Source organism: Chelonia mydas, chromosome 10 (genome assembly GCF_015237465.2).
Source record: "Chelonia mydas isolate rCheMyd1 chromosome 10, rCheMyd1.pri.v2, whole genome shotgun sequence".
In the NCBI taxonomy this organism is placed as follows: domain Eukaryota; kingdom Metazoa; phylum Chordata; order Testudines; family Cheloniidae; genus Chelonia; species Chelonia mydas.
The window spans coordinates 53,067,777-53,091,635 of record NC_051250.2 but is presented as its reverse complement, the minus strand read 5'-3'; the positions used below and the strand labels follow the sequence as shown (position 1 = coordinate 53,091,635).

At 40.4% G+C, this 23,859-nt stretch overlaps 1 long non-coding RNA gene across 2 annotated transcripts in view; it reads right to left on the bottom strand.

The window, feature by feature from the left end:
• Positions 1 to 23,859, bottom strand: part of LOC122462122 — a 130,366-nt gene that overhangs the window by 45,864 nt on the left and 60,643 nt on the right. The window contains exon 3 of one of the 2 annotated variants that reach the window (XR_006284481.1): positions 18,145 to 18,355. The exons of the other annotated variant lie outside the window; for it this stretch is intronic. This is a non-coding gene — a long non-coding RNA (uncharacterized LOC122462122). Of the gene's footprint in view, positions 1 to 18,144; positions 18,356 to 23,859 lie in introns of those variants that run through there. 2 annotated transcript variants of the gene reach the window in all.

The following is a 23,859-nucleotide window of genomic DNA, read 5'->3' as shown; positions in this document are numbered from 1 at the left end:
GGTCAGTTCCAACAAGTCTGGGGACATTGGTGCCCAAGTCATTTACTCCTCTGTCACAGGATGCACTACTGAAGATGTTGAATCAGCAGGAAACAAAAGAAAGGTGGAACTTTGTAGCAAACCTATGTCTACAGATTGGGGGGGCGGAGGGGGCACCACTACTTAAGAGCTTTAAAAGTGTAAAAAGTAGCCAATTTACTGTTATGGTTACACTTAAGTCAATTAAAATGTTTTATTAGCAAGGATCTGGATCTCTTACCTTCATTAACATTTAACAGTATATGGGAGAAAAAAGGTAAATAAAATATTATCTGGCTTTTTAAAGGTCATTCCAGACTCAGCATTATAAAAAGCTAGCAGGGAACACAGAATATGGCCCTTTGTGTGGGTACAACACCACTAGGCAGTGCAAAATATTAGTAGGAGAAAGACAGCAAATGAATATTCAGTGGCAGGTGAGTCTAAACTACTACCGTTTAAAATATGCTTTATTGTGGCCACTCTTTTTTTTTTTTTTTTTTTTTAAATCTGACTTGGGATAAGATCCCTCCCCCCTGCAGTTAAATCTTACATTATAAATCATTCTGGCCATACAGCACTTTAACTGATGCTCCTGTTCTCAGCACCTGCTTTTAAACAACCCTAGGCTAATTTCATCAGTTTGGATTACTACATACCTAATAGTCTGCATGCCTTTACCAAAGGACTATTTAGGCTCTTTCTGGAATCTGCGCCCTAGCTAGGCTAGAGGGTGCTTCAGGGGCAACCTCCCACTTATAATTAGAAAGCTATTTTTGGTTGCCGCATAAAACCTACTAGCACCACTATAGTTAAGGGCTTGTCAGCATTTCTATTTATAAAAATAAAAACATTAAAGGATAGCAATAAAAATAATTCTGAGATGAATTTTATAAGGATTTTTATGAGACATTTTTATTTTTAAGTGATTTTATTTCAAAAAGTGGCCATAAAACTAAAGATGGAAGACTACAAAGTGGTTTTAATTTAGAATTCACCATGGCCTAAAGAAATATAGAATATTTCATATTAATGTAGACTAAAATATTAAGTTTATATTTAAAATACTGCTTTCCTTTACCCCTTTAAAATAATGCTTTCCTAGCTTCTAAGATTAAAGGGATAATTAAAAAATAAAATGTGAACCACAGAATTACCATAGCAAAATTACATATAATAAACCAGTCCCCTCATACATATAAAAGTACTCAGTACATCATCCTCTACATTGTAAACCTATGTATAAAAGCACAGAGTAAATCAGTTCTTCATCAAACTCAAAGCTTCATATACCATACATTGCAAAACTACATGATCAAAGTGCACTGAAAACCAACTTCAAGTAGAGGGGAAAGTGATAGCTTGGGAACCTTACAGGTATAAAATATGATCGAGATAAGCATTCACAGAGTAGGCTCAGCCAATCAGGGATCCTGTTGAAATAATGTGACCCAAATCATGTGATGTACTCTAGAGAACTGCTTGAAACTAAAACACAAAATACACAAATACACAAACTAAACTAACCATTGTAAACTATACACAAAATTGTGTTCTGAAATTTCCATGGTCATTCAGATCAAGTAATTAGTTTTCTTTCCATATTTAAATTAAATTTTCACTGCTACAAACACTTTAACAGGAATTGCCACATTTTCATGGAAGCTCAAACCCAGAAAATTTGAAGAGTTTTCAAATTTGCAATGGGTATTTCATGCAGCTCTTCCCCTCTCTATGCAAGCTTTATAATATATCCGCATATTGCTTGAATGTATATAACCATCTTTAAAAAATAATTAAAATAATAAGAAAGGGCTTTCAGTATTTTTCCATTTGTTTCTTTCTAGTCATTTTAATAGAAGCTGGTATTTATGGTACGGATATATAAGCTAATGCACAAGCAAAGTGAACGATATACACTTTCATTGAGTAGTAAAGCACTGTAGTGGCATCAGTAGAAGTGATGACACTAGAATCAGTGACTTTATTTTAAAGATGCTGGTATTCTAACAGTGGCTTATGTTATCAAGCACTCTGTAAAATAAAGCTACTATTTCTCAGTTCATCATTTTCAACAATGAAACAGAAGTACAATGGGATGAATATTTCTGTACTGGCTAGCTGGATGTCTTGGCCAGGTGAGTTGTTACAAAGGGCAAGACCATGAGTTCTGTGCTATCTTTGGTCTGTTGCTACAGGTTCTATGAAAGGCTCCACTCCTGTAAACTAAGAGGGATCAATGCAGGTGCTACTGTCCACCCATGTGCATTTGCTTTCCAGAACAGGGACAGAGTCAGTAAGTAAGTACCATAAAAGCTAACACTCTCCAACACATTTTTAATGAGAAATCTGGAATTTTCTATGGGCTTAAGTTTTGAAGGGGAGGGCAGGTACTGTGATCCGATAATCCATTAGGCAAATTTCTAATGTAGTGGTTCTTTGCATACAACAATTTTATCATGCTTGAAATCAGTGCTAAGTTTTCAGTTTTTCAAAATTGTTTGGTTATGTTTCTGTTAAGTAAATAATTGCATGCATTGTACAAGTCCATTGAACTCTCCAGTCTTGCAAAGCAAATGCTTCTCTCTCACACAGATTCAGTCAAATAAACTATAAATAAATACGGTTAATCAGCAGCATTTACACAGTGGCTAAAAAGTACAGCTATGTAAATATGAAAACCAAGAGAAGGGAAAAATAGGTATTTCCATATAGATCTAGGAACTGTACATCTGGGATGAAATTCTGGCCTCAGTGATCCTTATAGGGCTAGGATTTCACCTCCAGTGTAGGGTCTGAAGAAAGAGAAAGTATTCTATTTCTTTAGAAATTAGGAGGTGTTACTCAGAGAACCACCCCCCCCCCCCAGTGCTACACACCAATTAGCAGCTGCACAACAAGCTCTCCCATTTTATCCATTTCTTAAAATCTATTGACAGCTACAATGTTTTTGGATTTTTTTTTAAGGTTTTTTTTCCAGCCCAAACAATCTGATGAATTTATGAAATGTTTCAGTCGGCACGGATCTATATTTTTTGGTCGGGAAAAAGTTTTGGCCAAAAAATGTTGACCAGCTCCACTCAGAACACCCACAGAGATGGAGAGGTGGGTAAATATTATCCACATTTTATAGATGGGGAGACAGAGAGAGAAAGTGCAGTGACTCGCAGAAGCCCACAGAGTAAGCCAGTGGCAGAGCCAGGATTAAGATGGGGGAGATCAGTGCACTCCCTTAACCCTCAGGAGTCAAACCTGAAGTCTTCCTGTCACTCTGAGCTGTTAGTGCTAGTGCTAGTCCATTAGTAGTGGTAATAAAAATAATCGGTACTGTTCCATACATGTAGAGAGCAAAATACAGATACAATACGATTTAAATCACCATTACTATATCTAGGCAAGAGGCTGAAGCAATCCATGTTTTCAGACTCATCTCCTGAACAGTTGCCAATTCCTCAGAAGACATGTCTGGGGTAATTAAATGAAAACTCCATCACAGCTCACCGGCTGTCAGTTGAAACATACAGGATTAATTCTCACTATGTTTCAAAGGACAGGGCACAGAATATGTAAGGAAATAGCAAAGCAGGGAAAGAGAATGCTGCATAAGTTTAAGAGCAGATGTTCTAGGCAGAACAAAAATTAATATGAAACACCAGTTTCTACATCAGACGACCTCATTTTGAATTTCATAATTACGTTACATTGCAGCTCATTAATTGCGGTGAGAAAAAGCCTCATGCAGGAGTTTCTGCCTGCTGAGACAGCATGACAGAGCAGCCGACTCTCATGAAAAATGGGCACCTGCAGAAGGAACCCATCAGCATGCATGATAACCGGTATCAAGTGCCAGGTCAGAGACAAACCACAAAGAATTTGCCTCAATGTAATTAGAAGGTTTTAACAGAGCAGGTAATGACCTGAACATCTCAGTAATGTCATTTCTTCCCCCTGAAGAACTAGTATAAAATGCAATAAGTAGGCAAAATTAAAAATTAATACTTTTTCAGCGAACATGATAGGGGGAGTAAAGATTTTATCTGGTTCAACATATTCAGTGCACATGTGTATGTACCTGCACCTCACCACAGCAAGTACTCTGATGAACAAAAATGCGACTTTGAGGGCAAATGAGGCATGAAACATATTGGCCAATAAACAACACTCAGAAGAAGGTCATACTAAATGTTATTTACCCAACAATAGGCTAGAAAATTTTGGAGCCAAGCACAGTCTTACAACAGCTCTCTGAGATTGTGCCTTATCTCAGACATAACACATCCTTTGCAAGTGGGATCACAGGTAAAATTACTGTGGTTGCATCCTATCACTTGTGATCATAGTATATAAAATAGATCTTAAATCTGGGGGTGAAAATTTAATAGGAGGTTTAGGAAAGCTGATTAACATGGCCAAAATAAAATAGAAGTAGTATAAAACAGAGTGCTGGACTTGGATCATTCTCAATGGCAATACCAGATTAGCAGAAGCAGATAATTTTTTTTAAAAAAATCTAATTATTCGTAGTGCCTAGAAGTCCTGGCCATGGCCCAGGACCCCAAAGAGCTTACACGCTCAGTACAAGACTAAGGACAACAGATGGATACAGACAGAGAGGGAGCACAAGGAAACCGCAGCTTGCTTCAATAGCAGTTCCATGCCCATCATAGCAGAAAATAGGGTCCTGTAATAGGAGAGCTCTTGGCTACTGGAAAAAACAACAATTATTTAGAGCAAAGTTTGGATATATTCTACTTTCACCTCCAAACAAATGCCGGCTGTTGCTGCTTTCACACCATTAATTTACCCTTATGTTCTGACCAACCACGAGCCTCGAAATAGCTACCCGGAAGAAATAAACTGAGTCTGAGATGCATGTGCTGTAGCTGCAGGTGGGCTTTTAAGCCCATGGGCACCCCACAATGCTACATCTGATAAAGCTCCTCTTAGCTCAATGTGTGGAGGGCCTGTGGGCTTGGGTGTGTGTAAGATGGGGGGAGAGCCAGGATCAGGGTACAAGAAATGAATCTCACAGGTATTTTCCCTGTTCTGTATAGTGGAAAAGCCAGACAGAATTTGGCCCAATATGAAGTTTACATTGTTTAACAATGTTATTCTTCTATAATCTCATAAAGAGAGAGAAAAATGCAGCCCTGGATTATGCCAGCTTCTTATGACAAGCTCCCCTCCACAGGGTGGGCTCTTAGCCAGTCAGTACAGCCCTAAAATTTGGGCAAGCCCTGGCTATGGATTTCAGTCCAACCCCACAGCTGTCTCCACCAGTGGAGCTCTCCGGAAGTGTCTTCCCCCAGGATAATGCCAGAGACAGGGCAGCACTGAAAATATCATTGCAGACCCCTGGGGGTAAAGAAAAAAGTGAGTCATCCTATCAAGAATCAGAATCAATACCATATGACTGACTTGGCCAACTAGACAGCACAAATATCAAACTCTTGAAGCATCAATGACAGCAAACAGTTTGCAACCAATCCATAGGCTGGAGTGTTAGCCTAGGACAGTAAAGTAATCTTGAGTATCCAGCAAATTAGTAAAAATTGCACCCCATTGGTTGATAAATGGCCAATAGACAGAAGGGTTAAAATAGATGGATTCCTTATTCACTACAAAGAGTTCACCTAGCTCTATCCTCCACTGTACTGAATTGGTCCCCTAATCCTATCACATGCCACAAACCCACGGGACTGACAGACCTCAGGCCCTCCACAAAAGGAGCTAAGAGAAGCTTTATCAGACAGACATTTTCCATGTTGCAGCATTTTTATATGTAGCTCGTGGAGGTGGGAAGAATAGAGAGGGCACCAGACTGGGACTCAAGAGATTTGGATTCACTTCTGGCTCAGTCACAGACTTCCTGTGTGACCTTGAGCCAGTCATTTGATCTACTCTATGTCTCATCTATAAAATGGGGTAGTACTTCTCCACCTCACTGAAGTGTTGTTAGGATAAAAATCTATTAATGATTGGATACTACAGCAATGAGGGCCTTATATGGAGATAGCTCATTTCTCTATATTTCTCAGTTATTCAAAGTCTATAGATATTTGGTCTATTTACATTGCACCCATCACCACGGTATGTGAACACTTAGTTTTGTACCATATAGTAAAACTATGTGGTTTGCTTCACTACCTGTTATCTGTACATACATTATGTTGCCATAGAGAAGACACTGGCTCTCTCAGGTATTAGTAATGAACTTACTGTCTTTGGAAACAAGATCTCTTTATGACCCTGTATCTAGGCAGCAGGAGGACTGACAGCTCTAAACTAACATCTTAGAGATAGGATAGTCAAGCCCTCCCTTCATGGCAGGCAGAACTAACAGAGGACTAGTCCTCTATGTTTAATATTCCAATATACGCATATTTATATCTAACATAAGACAGGCTTTGGACCCAATTCAGTCCAGTTTCATAAATGAATTATGAGCGAAAATGGGAGTTGCACCAGGTTACACCACACCTTAATTTGGGCCCAATGCCTGTTGTGCATTGGTAAACTCTTGAATACACAAAGAAATTTGGGTAGAAGAACTATCTTAAAAGTATTATTTGAGTCACACCTATATTCACCAGCCAGCAGTGGTCCACTCAAATTTTGTCATAAAGACAAACTTGCAGCTGGATACAGATTTTGTAGGTCTGTTTGAACAGCCAGGACCATCCTGAGACTTTGAGTTCAAACCATACATACTGAGGTAAAGACTCCAGAGTCAAGTTGCAGGATATTTTTCTGTTAGTGCCCTTTAGTCCTATTTTCCACTCTAATAAATCCTCAGAAATGAAAATGTGACACCCCCACATGTGAACCTAAACAGAGGTGTGCAAACCTAAATCTTACCTAGGGGTTTGTGGCGAGAGCTATCCATTAGAAAACCACCTCATCTGAGCCCAAATCTTTTTGAACCTCAAGCGCTACAGAAGTTCAAGAAAAACAGTTCTGGCTTAGAGACATTTTCAAACCTGTTTCATGCCCAGCTTGGGAGGGTTTTCTACTTTAATGTGAGGGAACTCATTCTCAGGAGCTCAGGTGTTATAGGAACCGGTTCCTCACTCTCATGTGATATATCTTGAACAAGCTGGACATAATAAAGTCTTCAAAAACACATGAAAGTTCAAAGACTAAACCTGGAGTAAACCAAGGCTCACCAAACTAGGCAATAAGTGTCTGGCATGTACTGACATGGCTATTTTGCTTCAGTAGCTCAGTAGTTTCATTATTACTAACATTCATCATGCAAATAGCTAGACAGAATGTTAGGGCTCCTCTAATTTTCAACAAAAATATTGACAAACAGCAACACCATGACCTGACATGACCTCAGTTTTACCTTCTGAATACCTGCAGCAATCAGCAAGATCAAACAGAGTAGCAGCAATTTCTTTCAAAATTAAACCTATAATTAGTGCACAGTAAACGTGACGGAGAACAATTTTAGGTTAAAAACCTCAAACAGTTCGCTGACAATTTAACACAATTTAGCAGAGCCATATGGCTCCCTTGATGAACTCAGCTTTAAAGTGCTTTACGAGCATTCATTAAGCCTTCCAATATCCCTCTAAGTATGTTTTGTTACTGGGCCCACTTCACTGGTAGTTAAGCCCAAACGCTAGTCTAAGAAAGGTTAATTGAGTTGAAAAGAAACTTGGAGGCCTGATTGCCAAGTTTCTGCTCTAACTAGTAGACCATCCTGTTCCCCCCCACCCCCCAAAAAAGTGAGTTTTCATAATCTGACATAGTTTAAATATACTACACATTTTTCTTTATTCTATCATTTCTGTGTTTGTGTTTAAGAAGCAGTTCTAAAGGACTGATGGTACATAGACTATATATAATTGTCATTTTATTCCTATTTAAAGAAAAAAAATGATCACATTAAACCTGAGGTGAGATAATCCCAGAGGCATCATACAGAATCACAGCCGATATCTTGACTAGGGAGGAATATTTCACTACAAGGAATCGTCAGAGCTTTGTACTTTTCCATCATATTACAGTTTTGTTTGCAAGACTGAAATCTACCTTTCTCTCATACCTACTGCACAACTTGCACGCAACACTAAGTCCAGCTCATCTATCAGGTTTTGGAAGAGGACTTCAATTGAGCTTCATTTTTTTCACACCTTTATAATTCATCACCTCAGAACATCAATAACTCATTGTGAATATGGGATTTTCATTTATGAAATGAAGAAATCCTCTGCCATTTGCCCTGGCACCCCAATCTTAATACAATGCAAGAAACACAATTTTCCTTTGTCCTGCTTATCTGGATTACATACATCCTCAGCAAGATTCCTAGGGAAGTTCACAAACTATCTGACTATTTTGGCTTGAAATATGACCAGTTATATTCACATATATCCAGGGACTCCACTGTACTAGCATGCTTTTCTCAGGGTTTTGAAGTGGTAGTCAATGGAATTACTAAAGCATAGTGGACCAGGTCCTCCCGTCATACTGGTGTAAATAAGGAGTAATTCTAGTACAGTCAGTGGAGGAAAAAAGCAGTGCAAGTGAAAGGAGAATCAGACCTGTGTGTTCTTGATATCCTTCTGTATGCTACATAATCAGACACTCTCTTGAACCTTCTCTTTACTATGATGGCTGTATGTAGAGGGTCCTCACAAAAACTTAGGTAAGTTTTTGGTTGTTGTTGTTTTTAAATATGGTAAAAGTTCTTCTGAGGCTTGGCTATCACACACAATGGATGAAACATACACCATCAGATTCTAGTATTAATAGTTCCCTATTACTTATATCTGTGAAAAGATAATTGATTTAACATAGTGTGGCAAATTGCCAGTATGATTATGATGGGTCCCATGCTTCCTCTTCTTGGGGGGAGGGGGTTTTCAGGGTGCAGTTTCCTGCCCCTGAACTAGGGTATTTACTGTCCCACTAGTAACCCAGAGAAGGGTAGTGGAGAGGGAGGGACCCGGGCCCGCCCTCTACTCCGGGTCCCAGCCCAGGGGCCCGAGGGATAGTGGTAAGCCACTTGAACTAGTGCTTCTTTCCCCTGGGCTACTTCCCTCTCCTGCTCTTCAGCTTGTGGGGCTTCCTGCCCTCTCTCTCTGCACAAGCCAGGTGTCTCTTTACCTAGGGTCTTGGTCTTCTAGCCAGCCATGGCACTTCTCCAAACTCTCCTCTACTTCAACTCCTTCAAACTGCTCTCTGCTCCATCTCCTTCCCCTAGCTGATTGAAGCAGGGGGTTTTTATCAGGTGACTAGCTTCAGGTGCTCTAATTGGCTTCAGGTGCTTTTAATTAATCTATAGAAACCTTTCTTCCCTCTACAGGGAATAAGGCTTCTCCTCATCCTGGGACTTACATATCTCTCCTCTATCACTATCCTGCTGCCTTCTGGTCATGCTGTATCACAATAGTTACAAAACATGGATCCAGATGGGACACCCCAAAATTCGTAGTCTGGGGCTTTGATTCTAACCATTGTACTCATCAGTCAGTTGCAAAATTTGTATCTAGAATTGCTACACTTACATCTGTGGTTGTGTGTCAGGGTCCATTACACAGGTCAGTCAAGAAGGACAGATTTTCCCAGAGACCCTTACAGGAAACAAGATGTAATTTTCTACTGATCAAATAATAACCAAGATCTGTTTCATTTGTAGAAATGTAGTGTTGAAAATAGAATTCACTTCAACAAAACAGCCATGCTGTAGGACCCACGGTGAAGCACAGGGAGGAAAGAGAACTTTTTACATCTGCAACATCCTATCCCTGTTTCTACAAGGAGGTGAAGCATCAAGAGCTATATGGAGTTGAAGAGCTACTCTCCTGACTCAGCTAGACAGCTGGACCAATTGGGTCTCATTAGCTTTCCGAGATAAAAGGTTGGTAACCTCTTAGAGGAGAAAATCTAGAGGCAGAAGCAAAAGCTTCTGTTGATTCAAGAATTAACAAAACAATTTATTGGGTTTTTCCGCTTCATCTCTTATCTAAGCCAGGCTTTATAGTATGTATCAGGTAGTTCTCTCTCTCACTTAGATTATGAGCTCCTAACAGAGTCCAGGCTACTTGAGGCAGGGACTGCATCTTTTTCTATATTTTGTACATCACTGACAACAACATGAGTGATCAGCAATTTAATAAGATAAAGGGTGTTTTGTTTAAGCAAAATGTGTTCGAGACAAAGACCACCACTAAAAAGAAGTGTGACAGCAAATGATTTGGCAAACCCATTCATAGCTCTTTTCAGGACCTTGTGAACCTTCCCAGGAGGAAACAAGCATTTCAATATGTGCCTCATTAATGTCTTTTGCATTTTGTTTACACTACCCTAGTCTAACCCCCTCTAATGATACAGAGTCCCATGATGCTCTAAAATAGTTTGTCTTTCTGCAGATAAAACAAAATTACCACTTCATCCCACATGCTGTACTATACAATTGCATAACCATTTGTTAGGTCCTGCCTTAAAGCAAATTTCAAACCTTTTCTATGATCTCTTTTCAGAAGTGTCAAAGTCCTAGCAATCTAACTTTTCCAATTTCTTTTAACAATGTATTCTGCCATCTATAGCAAACTCCACTATAACTATCCACAGGTTATAAGATCCTTTGCTCCTCAAATGTACTGCACCTGACCTGCTAATTATCTGTCAAAAGTATGAATGAGGCACAAATCAAACTGGCAAAGAGAATTTGATCTAATCTTTTATTTTTCAATTTCTCAGTGTGTGTGACACATACATCAAGATGTATCTCGTTCTGGGACATCACAGCATGTTGGCACATAGCAGCAATTCAAGGCAATACATCAGAAAGGCTTTAAAAGGCTTTTTATACTGGACAGCCGCCCACTAGCCAAAGAGTAAAAATAATTCAGTCTCAATTTATTGATGCAGATATATACAGTGTTTTCACAGATTGCCTGGTATCCCTGGGCTGGTGATTATCCAGCTATTTCTCAGGTTCGACATTTTTCATTCCAACTTTTTCTCTTAAGATTTTATTAGAAAAGATTCAAAATATTATTTACATTGCAGTAGTGCCCAGAGGCCTCCACAAGAATGGAACCTCATTATACTAGGCATTATACAGACATACAGCAAACTGATTTCAAAGGGAGTTAGGTGTCTATGTGCTTTTAAAAATCCCATTAAGTAGGTGTCTATGTGCATTTTTAGGTGCCTAAATACCTTTATAAATCTAGCTTTGTCTCAAAGGGAGGAATTGCCTCAACAACAGCCACTGGTAGAGTTGCTCCCACCTAACCCTTAGCATAAACAAAGATGCTGTTTTCGCTGGTGTAGCAACAATGGGCTATAATTTGGGGCAAATCCTCAGTTTACACCAGGCCTAAGAATGACAATTTACAGCTGGTCAGAAAATGCACCTCCCCCATGGAAAAAATTCTATTTTTTAGCAAAAAAAAAAAAAAAAAAAAAAAAAAAATCAAAGCCCAAAACTGTTTCATCCAAAATCTTCCAACTGAAAACTTCGATTTGCAAGTGCCACTGCAGTGCTTTATGGGAATTGTAATTTGGGTGACTCACGCTCTCATTCTCTGGTGTGGGTTGGGCTTCCTGACCAGACTACATATCCTGTGATGCACCCCAGTTTCCCCTCTTGCTGAAGAACAATGGTGCACCATGACAGTTCCTGGTCACTAACAGTGTAGCATGTGAGATGTAGTCTGGCTGATAAACCTGGTTCATAGAGAAGACGGGCATGAGGCAACTGAACAACAAGTCCCATGAGCTGCAGCATTTCTGAATGTTTCTGGTGTTTGGGTTTTTTTTTTTTTAAAATGAAAGTCAACCTTTTCCAAGGAAAGCAGACACTTTTCATGGAAATCTGTCTTTAGTTGAAAACCAAAATTTCCCTCAAAAAACAGTGTTGGTGGAACAAATCTCACCACTTTCCTGACCAAATGCAAGACTCACTTTTTCAACCCTTTCCCCCCCACACCAACAGTATTAAGGGAGTGGATTTGATTTTATAACAGGAACCTTATTTCTGTGAAATCCTGCAGCCTCCCTGAGAATCCCCACTGCAACTGTGGAGCAGCTCTGTCCCATTTCTTCACTGTGCCAAATGATCCTCAGGATATGTTCAATTTATGCAGAGCCAAGACATGCCCTTACTCTCCTATTCTATTTCACCTCCAAGCCACTTACTGCTGTGTATGACACAGTTTGGCCTCTGGCATTTTTACAAATACTAAAGCTTACCTTTTAAAAGAAGGAACTAAAAAGGATTTAGATATTATAAAAAAACAACTAAATGCTCCCATTTCCTGTGGCTTCAAAATATGAATGATCATCTGGATCTGTTACTATGTGCATTTCTACACCAGTGCTGAGAATTTACTACAGCTCCATTTCACTTTATGCTCCCAGGAGAGAGTATGCACGAGGAATTTCAAACCCTAACCTATTTCATGCTGCCATCAAGGAACCTGCCAATGTATAATTTTGGCCAATTATTTGCCATGCTAGAAATGTGTTAGGATAATCACACACTGAAGGATTTCAATGCATTACCGTTTACCCAGAAGCCTTTGTCTAACAAGGTAATTTATGACCTGTTCTGGAATCCAGTCTTTACAAAACAATAAATTCACACTTGTACTCAACTTCAAAGCAACCATTATCAGGAAAGGTGGCAGAAGGCATCAGGCTGCTGAGAGCTACATCAACAGATAAGTGAGACTTTAATGATTTTCTACTCTAAGTCTGCTAACAGGACAAAGGCACCTCAGCTGCAGCTGCAGTTCAGCATTTGGCCCTGTTAATTGCAAAAGTTCACCACTGAATGTGCTACATCCCCTTTTGTGATGTGATAAAGGCTTTACTCACTCCGCTGCAAAAAAATCACAGCATTCACCAAGCTTTGAAAGCTATATCAACAACATACCAGTGCCCATTAAACAGCAAGCACCTTTTCTCTGGAAACACGGATATGTAAAAAACAGTTGGTATCTGTGTCCCAGAAAAGAAATCCAGCGGAGCAGCAACTGTTTCAGTTTTAAAAGCAGTTCACCACTGTAAAACGTATCTAGATTTTTGTATTTGTCACCCATCACTGCAGCATTTGAATGAACAAAAAGTAAGCTTGACCATCACCAAATTCTGCCTAACTCCTCCCCCCAGGTGTAAAAAGAAGGCCAGATTTATTTCTGCTGCCAATCAAATAAAATCCTTGAGATTTGATTTGAAATATTCATTCTGGCCACCTTGGGAATTCGCAGCCTGGCGTGACTGGCATTTTTCAAATGATGCCAAGTTACTGGAGCAATAGCGGGGAGGGGAAGAAAGCAGGAAGCTGTCCGAGGGTGATTAACGGTTTTGGATATCACCAATCTGCCTGATTAGCCACCCAGACAGCATGGGTTAGATCAGTAGCTGCTGATAAGGGGCAGTTCCTCAGACATGCTCTCTTGTTGACAGATAAGAGCTCCCTACCAAGCCTTCTATCTCCTTTGGATTAATTAGTTAATGTTTGCACAGTGCTTTCAGATTTAAAGTGCTGAGTGTGATCATGGCTGCAATGGGCATGGCCTAGAATTTTTGTGAATATTTGCATTTAGGGCATACGTGGCACTAGTATGGAAGGATGAGAGTACAGCTGAGTTTATAAAGTGATCGTGTCCCACCTTTCCACCAGCAATAAAGACTTGTAGCAGAGAAATGTGGGTGAGTTTCAAAACTGGTCGAGGTCTTAGAAAGAGAAAAAGACAGGTGCTCCTGGACACAGGTACGTGCACTGGAGGGCAGAGCACAATGTTGGTTCATTAGCCTCCAAATGTTATTGTGGACGTCCTATGTTGAGGCTCTGGTGGAATTGAAGAAAGATGTCTTCTCTTGCACCAAAACATCTGCGTAACTCCAACTAGCAGGTGATCTGGAATATTTAGGCTGCTTTAGCTCAGGAGCAGTATTGAATGTTTTACCCTGTGAGGAACTGACAATCTACTTTGCAGACAAAATCAATGGGATTCATACCAGGTTGACTGCCTCTATAATGGCAAAACCACCTTCTAGGGGAGAAATACAATCCTCATCTAGGTTGAGTTTTGAGGAGTCTTGCTCCCTGAAGTTCTCTTTGTGTGAAGGGAAATTTAGGCTGCTAGCAGCATATTGGACTCTTAGCACCAGTGGGCAATAAAATCCAGCAGAAGATACTGAGTCTGTCTGCTGAGATTATTGATGAGTCCCTCACTGACAGGCTGGGTGCCAGGTTCAATCACATGAACATTTGTTATATCCCTGCTCAAGAAACCATCTCTTGACACTCAATTATTGCCCTCACTGCAACCTTCCCTTTTGGGGGTAAGGCTCTAAAGTAGTTTTTAGTAGAAATGAATGAATAAATAATGGATCTTTTGTTCCAGGGCCCAAACTAAAAAAAATTATTTCAATTTGCACCAAAACTGATTGATTTTTCATTTCAGTGAAAACAAACAAACAATATTGTTTCAAGTTGAACTAAATGTTTTGTTTGATTAACCAAAATTAGTTCTTTTTTTTGGTAGGTGGTTTTCCCGTTTTAAAAACATATTTGCAAAAAAATTTTGAAACAATTAAATTTTTAAAGAAAATACTTGTTTTGTTTTGGAAATGTCAAAATGTTTCAACATTTCCAATTTTTCTCTCTTTCCATCTGAAACTATTTGCTAAATTCGACCCAAATTCATGAGTAGTTTCAGTGACCCAAAAAATGCATTTTTCTGGGAACCTGCTATTTCTGGGAACTTGCAGAACTTCTTTGCCCAGTTCTAATTTGCAGCAAAGTAATTCTGATGTCACTTGGAGACCTCAAACATCCTTCATGGCCTGTGTGGGTGGGGGAGCCTGCACTGTCTTTGTTCACAGATGAAGTCTAGAGGTCGAATCCGGCCTTACTGAAGTCAATGGGAGTTTTGCCATTGACTTCAATAGGGCCAGGACTTTATCCTGGGTGTCTATGCTAATTCTTCATGAAAAACATCTTCATGAGTTGCTCTGCCTGTGCTGGAAAGAAATGAGAGATGTCAACATCATCACTCTCTATAAAAACAAGGGTACAGGAATGACTAACAACTATCGTGGTATTTCCTTTCCTAGTATTATGGGAAAAGGTTTTGCCCAAGTTGTCCTGAACAGACTTGAGACCCTTGCAGACAGAATTTATCCTGAATCACAGTGCAGCTTCAGAGCTGAAAGGTCTACTATCGACATGATCTTCTCGCTGAGACAACTACAAGAGAAATGCAGAGAACAAAAAAAGCCCCTTTGCATAGCCTTCGTCGATATCACAAAGGCTTTTGACTTTGTCAGTAGATGTGGACTATTCGCGCTTCTAGAAAAAACTGGATATCCCCACAAGCTCCTAAGCGTGATTTCGATCCTTTCATGAAAACATGTATGGCACAGTCCAATACAACGGCTCAGTCTCTGAGGCTTTCCGGATTCGTAGCGGAGTTAAGCAAGGCTGAGTACTTGCCCCAACTCTGTTTGGGATCTTCTTCTCCCTGCTACTGAAACAAACTGTTGTTTCCTCAACTGAGGGAATCTACTTGCACACAAGATCTGATGGAAAGCTATGCAATCTTGCAAGACTCAGATCTAAAACCAAGACTCAGGAGGCCCTTATCCAACACATCCTCTTTGCCGATGACGCAGCGACAACCCACACAGAAGCTCATCTTCAAAGCCTAAGGGACAGTTTTTCCAAAGCCTGCCAAGACTTCGGGCTTACCATAAGCCTAAAAAAAGACTAACAATGTGCCAAGGAGTTGAGGAAGCACCCTCCATCACGATCAACTATGAACTTGAAGTGAACGAGTTCACATAACTGGGGTCCACTATCGCAGTCAGCCTTTCACTTGAAACGGAACTTTACATCCGCATTGGAAAAGCTGCCACAACAATGTCTAGACTGAGCGAGAGGGTATGGCAGAACAACAAACTAATAAAACACACAACGATCTGTGTGTATCGTTCATGTGTTATCAGCACACTTTTATAGGGGAGTGAGACATGGACCTTATACTCATCAGGAAAAGAGGCTCAACAGCTTTCATATGCATTGCCTTCGTCGAATCTTTGGAATAGCCTGGAGGGACAGAGTCAACAATGAGGTGCTCAAGCAGGCCAGTATACCCAGCATGCAAATACCCAACCAGAGATGCCTCCACTGGCTTGGGCATGTGTGCCGAATGAATGATAGGCACAAAGAACATCCTATACAGCAAACTGGCATCTGGAGAAAAACCCAAAGGATGCCCAAAATTGCATTTGAAGGATGTGTGCAAGCAAGACCTCAAAGAATGGACATAGATGTGGACAACTGGGAAGATCACACTCAAGACCGCAGCCTTTGGAAACAAGAGCTTAACTAAGGTCTCCGGAGTTACAAGAGGAAGCTGTCCAGCTTAGCAGAGGAGAAAAGAGCTCACAGAAGGCAGAGGCCAAAAGGTTAAAACATTACCTTTAAATGTGACAGATGCAGCAGAGATTGTCTCTCTTGAGTGGGTCTCTTCAGCCACAGTCGCGGATGCCATAAAACCAACTGAGTAAATTCTTTACCTCTCAGGGGCAGATACCCCTGGTCTCTCGACACTGAAGGATGCCTACTATGCTAATTCTGTAGATCTGTCACCACCTTTCATACCACTAAGCAAAACGTTTTGTTCATTCACCTGAGACCCTAGTAAGGGCTACTAAGACTGAATGTCACAAGGGATACTGTACTTCACAGAGTGACATCACGTAACTAGTTAGTGGTAAATGGCTGCTTGAAGCAGTGATATCATTACCTGAGATACAATGCCACATGAGAAAATGATGGCTCCAATGTTTGATATCACTATTGGGTGAGAAGTACACTGGAACAATGCACAAGTGCAGCAACTAAGTGGGGGTCTGGCATTTCAGTCACTGCTCATCTCACATAGAACACAGCTGTGTGTGAAGTTAAGGCTTAACAAGCTGCATCGGGACAGCCGCACAATGCAGCTGTGACACCATAGCACTTAAGTGAAGACACTCCTACACCAACATGAGAGCTTCTTCCGTCAGTGTAGTTAACCTTCCTGAGAGGCAGCGGCCTTGTCAACAGGAGAAGCTCTCCTGCTGATATAACATGGTCTACATGAGGGGTTAAGTCTACATAACTACGTCACACAGAGGTGTGAATTTTTTACACCCTGAGCAAAGTAATTATACCAATATAGGTCTGTAGCGTAGATCTGGCCTTACTCTTTCCGACAACTCAGTTGCAGTTTTTCCTCTTTATAGTTTAATAAATAATAATAATAATTAATAATGCAGGTGTACTGTTACTGACCCAAGCACCTAGGAAAAACACAAGGCATAGCCAGATGTGAATAAAGAGCACCAGTAATCCACCAACAACAAACAGCTCTGCATCACAAATGCCTTTTAGCTTGAGTACCTCCCTTTGCCTTCTGCCCATGGCTAAATGACATACAATTGAAGAGGAAATTGCTGCTGCGATTTGGAACAAACCTGCAGCAGGCAAGAGGCTGTAACACTTGTTAGAGTGCTGAAATAGACTGGTCAAGGTGATTTGGCCAGTGATCTCCAAGTTGCAAGAGACAGCTCTGCTACATTCAGTTCAGGAATAATTGTTTTTTAGATCCAAACAACAAAAAGACCATGATGACATGCAACAAATCAGCAACAAAAATCACAGACCAATTGGTTGTTCCTTGGGTAGTCATTAAGACTATTTAGGCCCAAGAGATCATTTATGCTGCTATATTTACACTCATTATGACCTACTAACAATGTAACTTATAATAAGACTATGGAATCACAGAAGTTACAGATTGGAAAGTCTTACTTGATCATAATACAAACAAATATAAGCCAGTAGATGATTAGTCCCAATATCATATTTCTCTGGTTTTATTCAATTAATTCCCTTCACATCACCTATGCCCTCCCATTTTTTAAGTTTTGTTGTCTTTTGTGTACTATTTTAAATTATTTTTAGGATGACACAAAGATTTGAGCTGGTCAAAACAGGGGAAGAATTTCATTAAATTAAAAAATATTTTTTTCTAAATTTGAAATTAATATTTTGACTAGTTGGATGAAAAGGGGAACTTGGGGAAAGGGGAGGATATTTGATTAATTTGTACCTTTTATTGAATTATTAGTTTTTTCACCAACTCTAATAAATACATTTCACAGTTAGCTTCATACACTGAAGATCACATGCTATCTCACTTTAAGACAGATGAAAAACTTAATTCCCATGATCTTCTCCATAAAGGTCATAGTTCAATTCTCTTTTGACTGGCAGAAAGTTGTTTGGACTTCTTAAAATCCACTTTTTCCCTAGTGCCTGTAAAATAGTTGGATCAGTTTCACACTAGACCTAGAACGTGTTTCAGTATCTTCTCTTATCAGCTCTTTTACAAAATATTACATTCAGTTCAGACAACAAAGTATTAAATTATCAGACAGAAAAAGTTAGGCCCTATCCTAGCAACAGCAAAATTCTCACTGATTTCAGTGGGAGCAGTACTGAACCCAACGTTCATAAGTTACAATGTGAATTGTAACTATCCACCATAGTCTGTCTCTGTTACTGCCCCTTGCCACAGTTTTAGAAGAGTACGCACCATAGATTTTTTTTTTTGGTAGCTTAGAAAAGAAGCCATTATGACTAACAATGTTGCTACAACTTTCATAATCTTCATTTTTTTTTCTTTGGATAATGTGTACATTGCAATGACTTACATCTATCTTATTTACAGACTTTCAAATCTGTATCCCATATCTCTATCATATCTAGATAGATACCCATTCTCCATCACATATCTTATTTTTCTTACTGATGTGCTTTGCTTATATGATGATGATGGGTAATCACTCGTTACTGAGTATGATCATCTTCCATAGGAGTTATGGGTCCTCAGGTGGCTAATAAGGCCAATCCTTGAACCACAAGTTCTATTACAATGAGAGCAGATGTTTTCAGGCTCAGCAGGAGGCTGTTGACCATGACTGGGAGCCAGTCTCTTCTTCGTCCTGCGCCTCTTGTCCTCCTCGGCTTGTCGACGAGCAAATTCAAAATGCAGGGGACCATCACGTAGGACTTCACTCCATTTTAAGCGATCCTGGGCAAGTGTCTCCCAAGTGTCAAAGTCAATATTACACTTTTTTAGGTTGTCCTTCAGCAAGTCCTTATAACGCTTCCATTGTCCACCACATTACGGTACCCTTCTTTCAGCTGAGATAACAGGACCTGTTTTGGGAGGCGATGGTCTGGCATCCAGACAATGTGACCAGTCCAGCGGAATTGCTGACGAATGACCATTACCTCGATACTGGTGGTCTTTGCCTCTTCCAGAACACTTAGGGCATGGCTACACTGGAAACTTCAAAGCGCTGTTGCGGGAGCATTCCCACGGCAGCGCTTTGAGCTGCAAGCGTGGTCGCGCTCTCCCAGCGCTCCTGGTAATCCACCTCCACGAGGGGATTAGCTCCGAGCGCTTGGAGCCTGTTTACACTAGCGCTTTAAACTAGTTCTGTCTTGCTGCGCTCAGGGGGGTGATTTTTCACCCCCCTGAGCCAGCAAGTTAGAGCGCTATAAAATGTAAGTGTAGCCAAGCCCTAATATTGGTGCACCTGTCTTCCCATTTGATCTTCAGAATCTTATGGAGACAGTGTTGATGGTGCCTCTCAAGGACTTTCAAGTGGTGTCTATAGGTTGTCCAAGTTTCGGACTCATACAACAGTGTTGGGAGAATAATGGCTTGCTAAACAAGAAAAGTCCTTTAATTGTATATCCTGGAACTTCAGAGAGTTCTCACCATTATTGTGCCTTTACCCTTCCAACAGAAAAGCCTGGGAATTGCTACTTGAAATGCAGGTAAAATAGCTGTATTTTGAAAGTAATATTTAGCCATAGCAGGGGCAGGACCCCTCTTGTGAAGATTTCTTTGACTTGAGTTGTTTGGAGGGAATATTACCTGACTAGGAAAAAGAATAAAACTTATTGACTGGATTTACCCTCTCTCAATGAATTGGTGTAATAAGCGCAATAATGACATGAACTTAGGCTAGACTTGTATTTAAACAGGTCTGATCACAATGAATACATATATATCATGGTGAAGCAGCTTTATATACTCATATCCATGTAAAAACAGTCTGCTAATGTGGGACTATGCTAGCTTTCCTGGCATACATGGATAGGCAAGACACTTAATCACCTCTTCTACTGCAAGCCACCCTTCCACCATGATAGTAATACCGCACTAGTGCTATATGCTTCCTAGACAATGATGATATACAATAAAACAGTACTAGACTTTTGAAACATTTATAATTTTCATTTTCAAACGATAGCTGGTTTCTAGTTTCACGGAACCCATAACACAACTTATGTTGAGAAATGGCTAGCTGATTCCTGTCCTTTCAGGGACAAGCATGGTCTAAAGCCCAGGACTGAGATAGCATAAACTCTGTACGTTCCCTTCTGTGATCCCAAGATGATCTCAGGCTTCACCCTCCCAGAACTTATCATCTACACCAGATGTGACTTAAATAATTCCCCACTTCTGTAAGGAGAAATAGAGCTGCTGCCAAGACAATACTGGCAAGCCTCTGTCAGTGGTTTCACAACTGTCCTGTAGCTTTAAATGGTCCTCCACTTCCTGCATGAAAGTGGAACTCCTCTCTGTTTCAACCTAATTTTACACTTCTGTAAGTTTCCAGCCCTTCATAATAACTATTGCTGTCTCTTTTGTCCTCTTCCATCTCTTATAACTACTTGTTTTCTCTCTTCTTAGATGTGGGTTGTAAGTGCTTTGGGGCATGCATTATCTTTTAGTTATATGTCTATACAATGTCTAGCATAATAATAACAACAATTATAACAGCAGCAGCAACGAAAGAGTGCTACATTACAAGTCACACACCCCAACACCAGAACAAACACATACCCACAATTGTATAATTATCCAGTGTATCTGATACAGAAAAAGGAATCGGTTACTAGTCATATCACAGCTCACAAATAAGCTTTGCAACACGAACAGCACATCAAGGATTATAGATTTACAATACTGCTTGACGTTCATTGCTCCAGCACAAGGAAACGTGGATCAGTGGAAAGCTTCTTAGTAGGTAGGCGGCAGAGAGTCCCAGTCTCAGACAGCTCCACCTACTTATGGGGATTATATGGCAACCAGCCAGAAAAGGTACATTTTCATGGTCAATGGTGAGACGTGAATAGACTGCTTTTGAAAATTGTGAGTTAGCTTTCCATCAATCATCCCCTACCACCCACACCTAACACTAGTAATATTAGCCTGGCCACATATCCTAGTGGGGAGTGCTGTAGACAAAGCAGTCTAACTGTTCTCACATTTTGAATTGCATATTTCAACAAGTAATGGATGAACTCAAATGTCCTAGTTTCAAACTTGCTCTAATATCATTGGTTGAAAATGTGAACTTAAACGTTACTGGGTATGTGTTCTGTTTAAGGAGGGATATAAGGACAAAGGAGGCAGAGAAAAAAAAGCAGCCTATAAAACTGGGGTGAAATGAAGCAGAAAGAAATAAACAAATATACAGAGAATTTTGTGGATGGGTAGAAATGGCATAGAATAGTCCTATGCTCCCATTCTGAGAAATAACCAGCAAAGGATAAAGGAAATTGAAAGTTGCAATATATGGCGTCTCCTGTATTTCTTCCATTGGGGTGAGGAGAGGAAAGGCAGCAGCTAGGGAAGAGAAGAAGCTAGGGTTTCTGATCTCTTCATCAGAGTTCAATGGGAGGGCCAGGTCCTGTAAGTTTTGTATATAAATATTATACACTTTTAAATATGCAACTACTGCCTTATCCAAAGCACACTGGCATCCACCAGAGTCTGCCCATTGACTTCAGTGCGCTTGGATTAGGCTCATACATTAGCGATGGGCCAAAATGGAAGGCCAAACCCACACCCCCACAAACTCTGGGAGAGTTCAATCCTGGAACCAGATCCAGTCTGGGTAGGTCAAGGCCAGTAGTAATGCACAGATGCATTTACCATGTGAGTGGAGATTTTGGCCCCTGTGGCTCTCCCCCCTTTTCCCTCGTAAGTTTCCTTTTTTTAATATTTGTACATTTGACACATTCACAGATTTGTTGGTTATAAGGCCAGAGGGGACAATTCTGATCATCTGCCCTCCTGCATGAAACAGGCCATAGAACCTCACCTATAAGCCATCCCCAAGGTGCAAAGTTAGCAAAGGTTGGAGGGGGGCAGGGGGGGAAGAGAGGGAGGAGGAAAACTCGTCCAGCCATCACACCTCCATCCATTTTGAACCATTACAGCCCTATTCAGCACAAAAAGCCCTGCCCAGACTCTGTTCTGTACAAACCTGCTGCACATGCTGTTTTATTTATTTACTTTGCTGAACTGGGACCCTGATGCTGTCTCCAAGATGGCCCTCTGCACAGCCTTTCAGTCTCTGAAGTCTTTCAGGAGAAAGAAACAGCAGTGTTAACACTCATAAAATGAATGAGTGAGTAAGCGAGTAGGCCTGAAAATTGCAAAGCAACATAAAAATCACAGGATCTGGTAATTTATTGTTTGTTATTTTCCAGAGGCCCAGGTTTGTGATATAAATATAATTCATTTTGAAGTGAAAGCTTAGTAAAATTAAACTCCTGCTGTAGGCTATCCACTTTCAAGGGTGTTCTAAGGATAGGTGGATGGGTATAAGCCGTACATTCCAACCATAGTGCTAGAGGAACCACGAACTGTAGTCTAGCTAAATACTATAAATGTCATAATAAAAAGGAATGTTGTCTAGTTAAATTCAGTTAAATGCATATATATTTCCCCCTACCCCTTGTAGTTTTATATCAAAGGCTTCTTTTTATTTTCGTTCCTGCACTGTTCATGCCTGAAGTCTCAGGCTGGGATCGAAGTTTACTGGCAGTTTTAAAACATGATTTTCTATTTACAGAAATAAAAAGACATTTTACCAGTTTCAGTTTTGATTTTTTGCACTTGTGAAACCCAAACTGCAGTGTTATAAATAGCTCTGATTAATCCAAACGTGGTCCATCTCTCTTGAGGTACAATTTTTTGTTTGGTTTGGTTTGTTTGGTGGAGGGAATCACTCAGAGATTTTAGCCTTTACTAAACCGCAGTTTTACAAAGGGTCCTGTCCAATCCTGCCCTTCTCAATGAGGCAAAACTTCCTTTTCATGTCAGCTAGATTTTAGCTTGTGTCAAGGATGGAAGACTAAGACCACAGGGAGTAACTATTTGCCACAAGGGCTGCCAGGCTTAATTTTTTGTATGAGTAATGCACAGACAATAGGAACATAGGAATTGCCAGACTGAATCAGATCCTTTGGTCCATTTTATCCAGTATCTTGTCTCTGACAGTGGCCAGTCCAGACACTTCGGAAGAAAGTGCAAGAAACCAGGCAACAGGCAGAAGTGGGAAAATCTGGCCCTGCCATGAAGGTCTCATCCTAACCCTTAACAGGCTATGTCTACACGTGGAGCTAGGGGTGTGATTCCCAGCTCATGTAGATTTTACTCATGCTACCTTTCATCAGAGATAGCACCCTAAAATAGTGTAACCATAGTAGGATGAGGAGCAGTGGCCACCCCGAGTACAAACTCACCGGAACCCAAGCTGCACTGCTATTTTTAATGTGCTACATCAGATAAGAGCTAGCAAACGTATGCCTATGCGAGCTGAAAATCACACCCCTAGCCCACAGTGTCAATGTAGCCTTACTCAGACATTGATTTAAGTGCTGAAGCAGGGAGGAGATTTTTTGTTTGGTTGGTTTTACCATTAACAGTATATGCAGATTTATTCTAG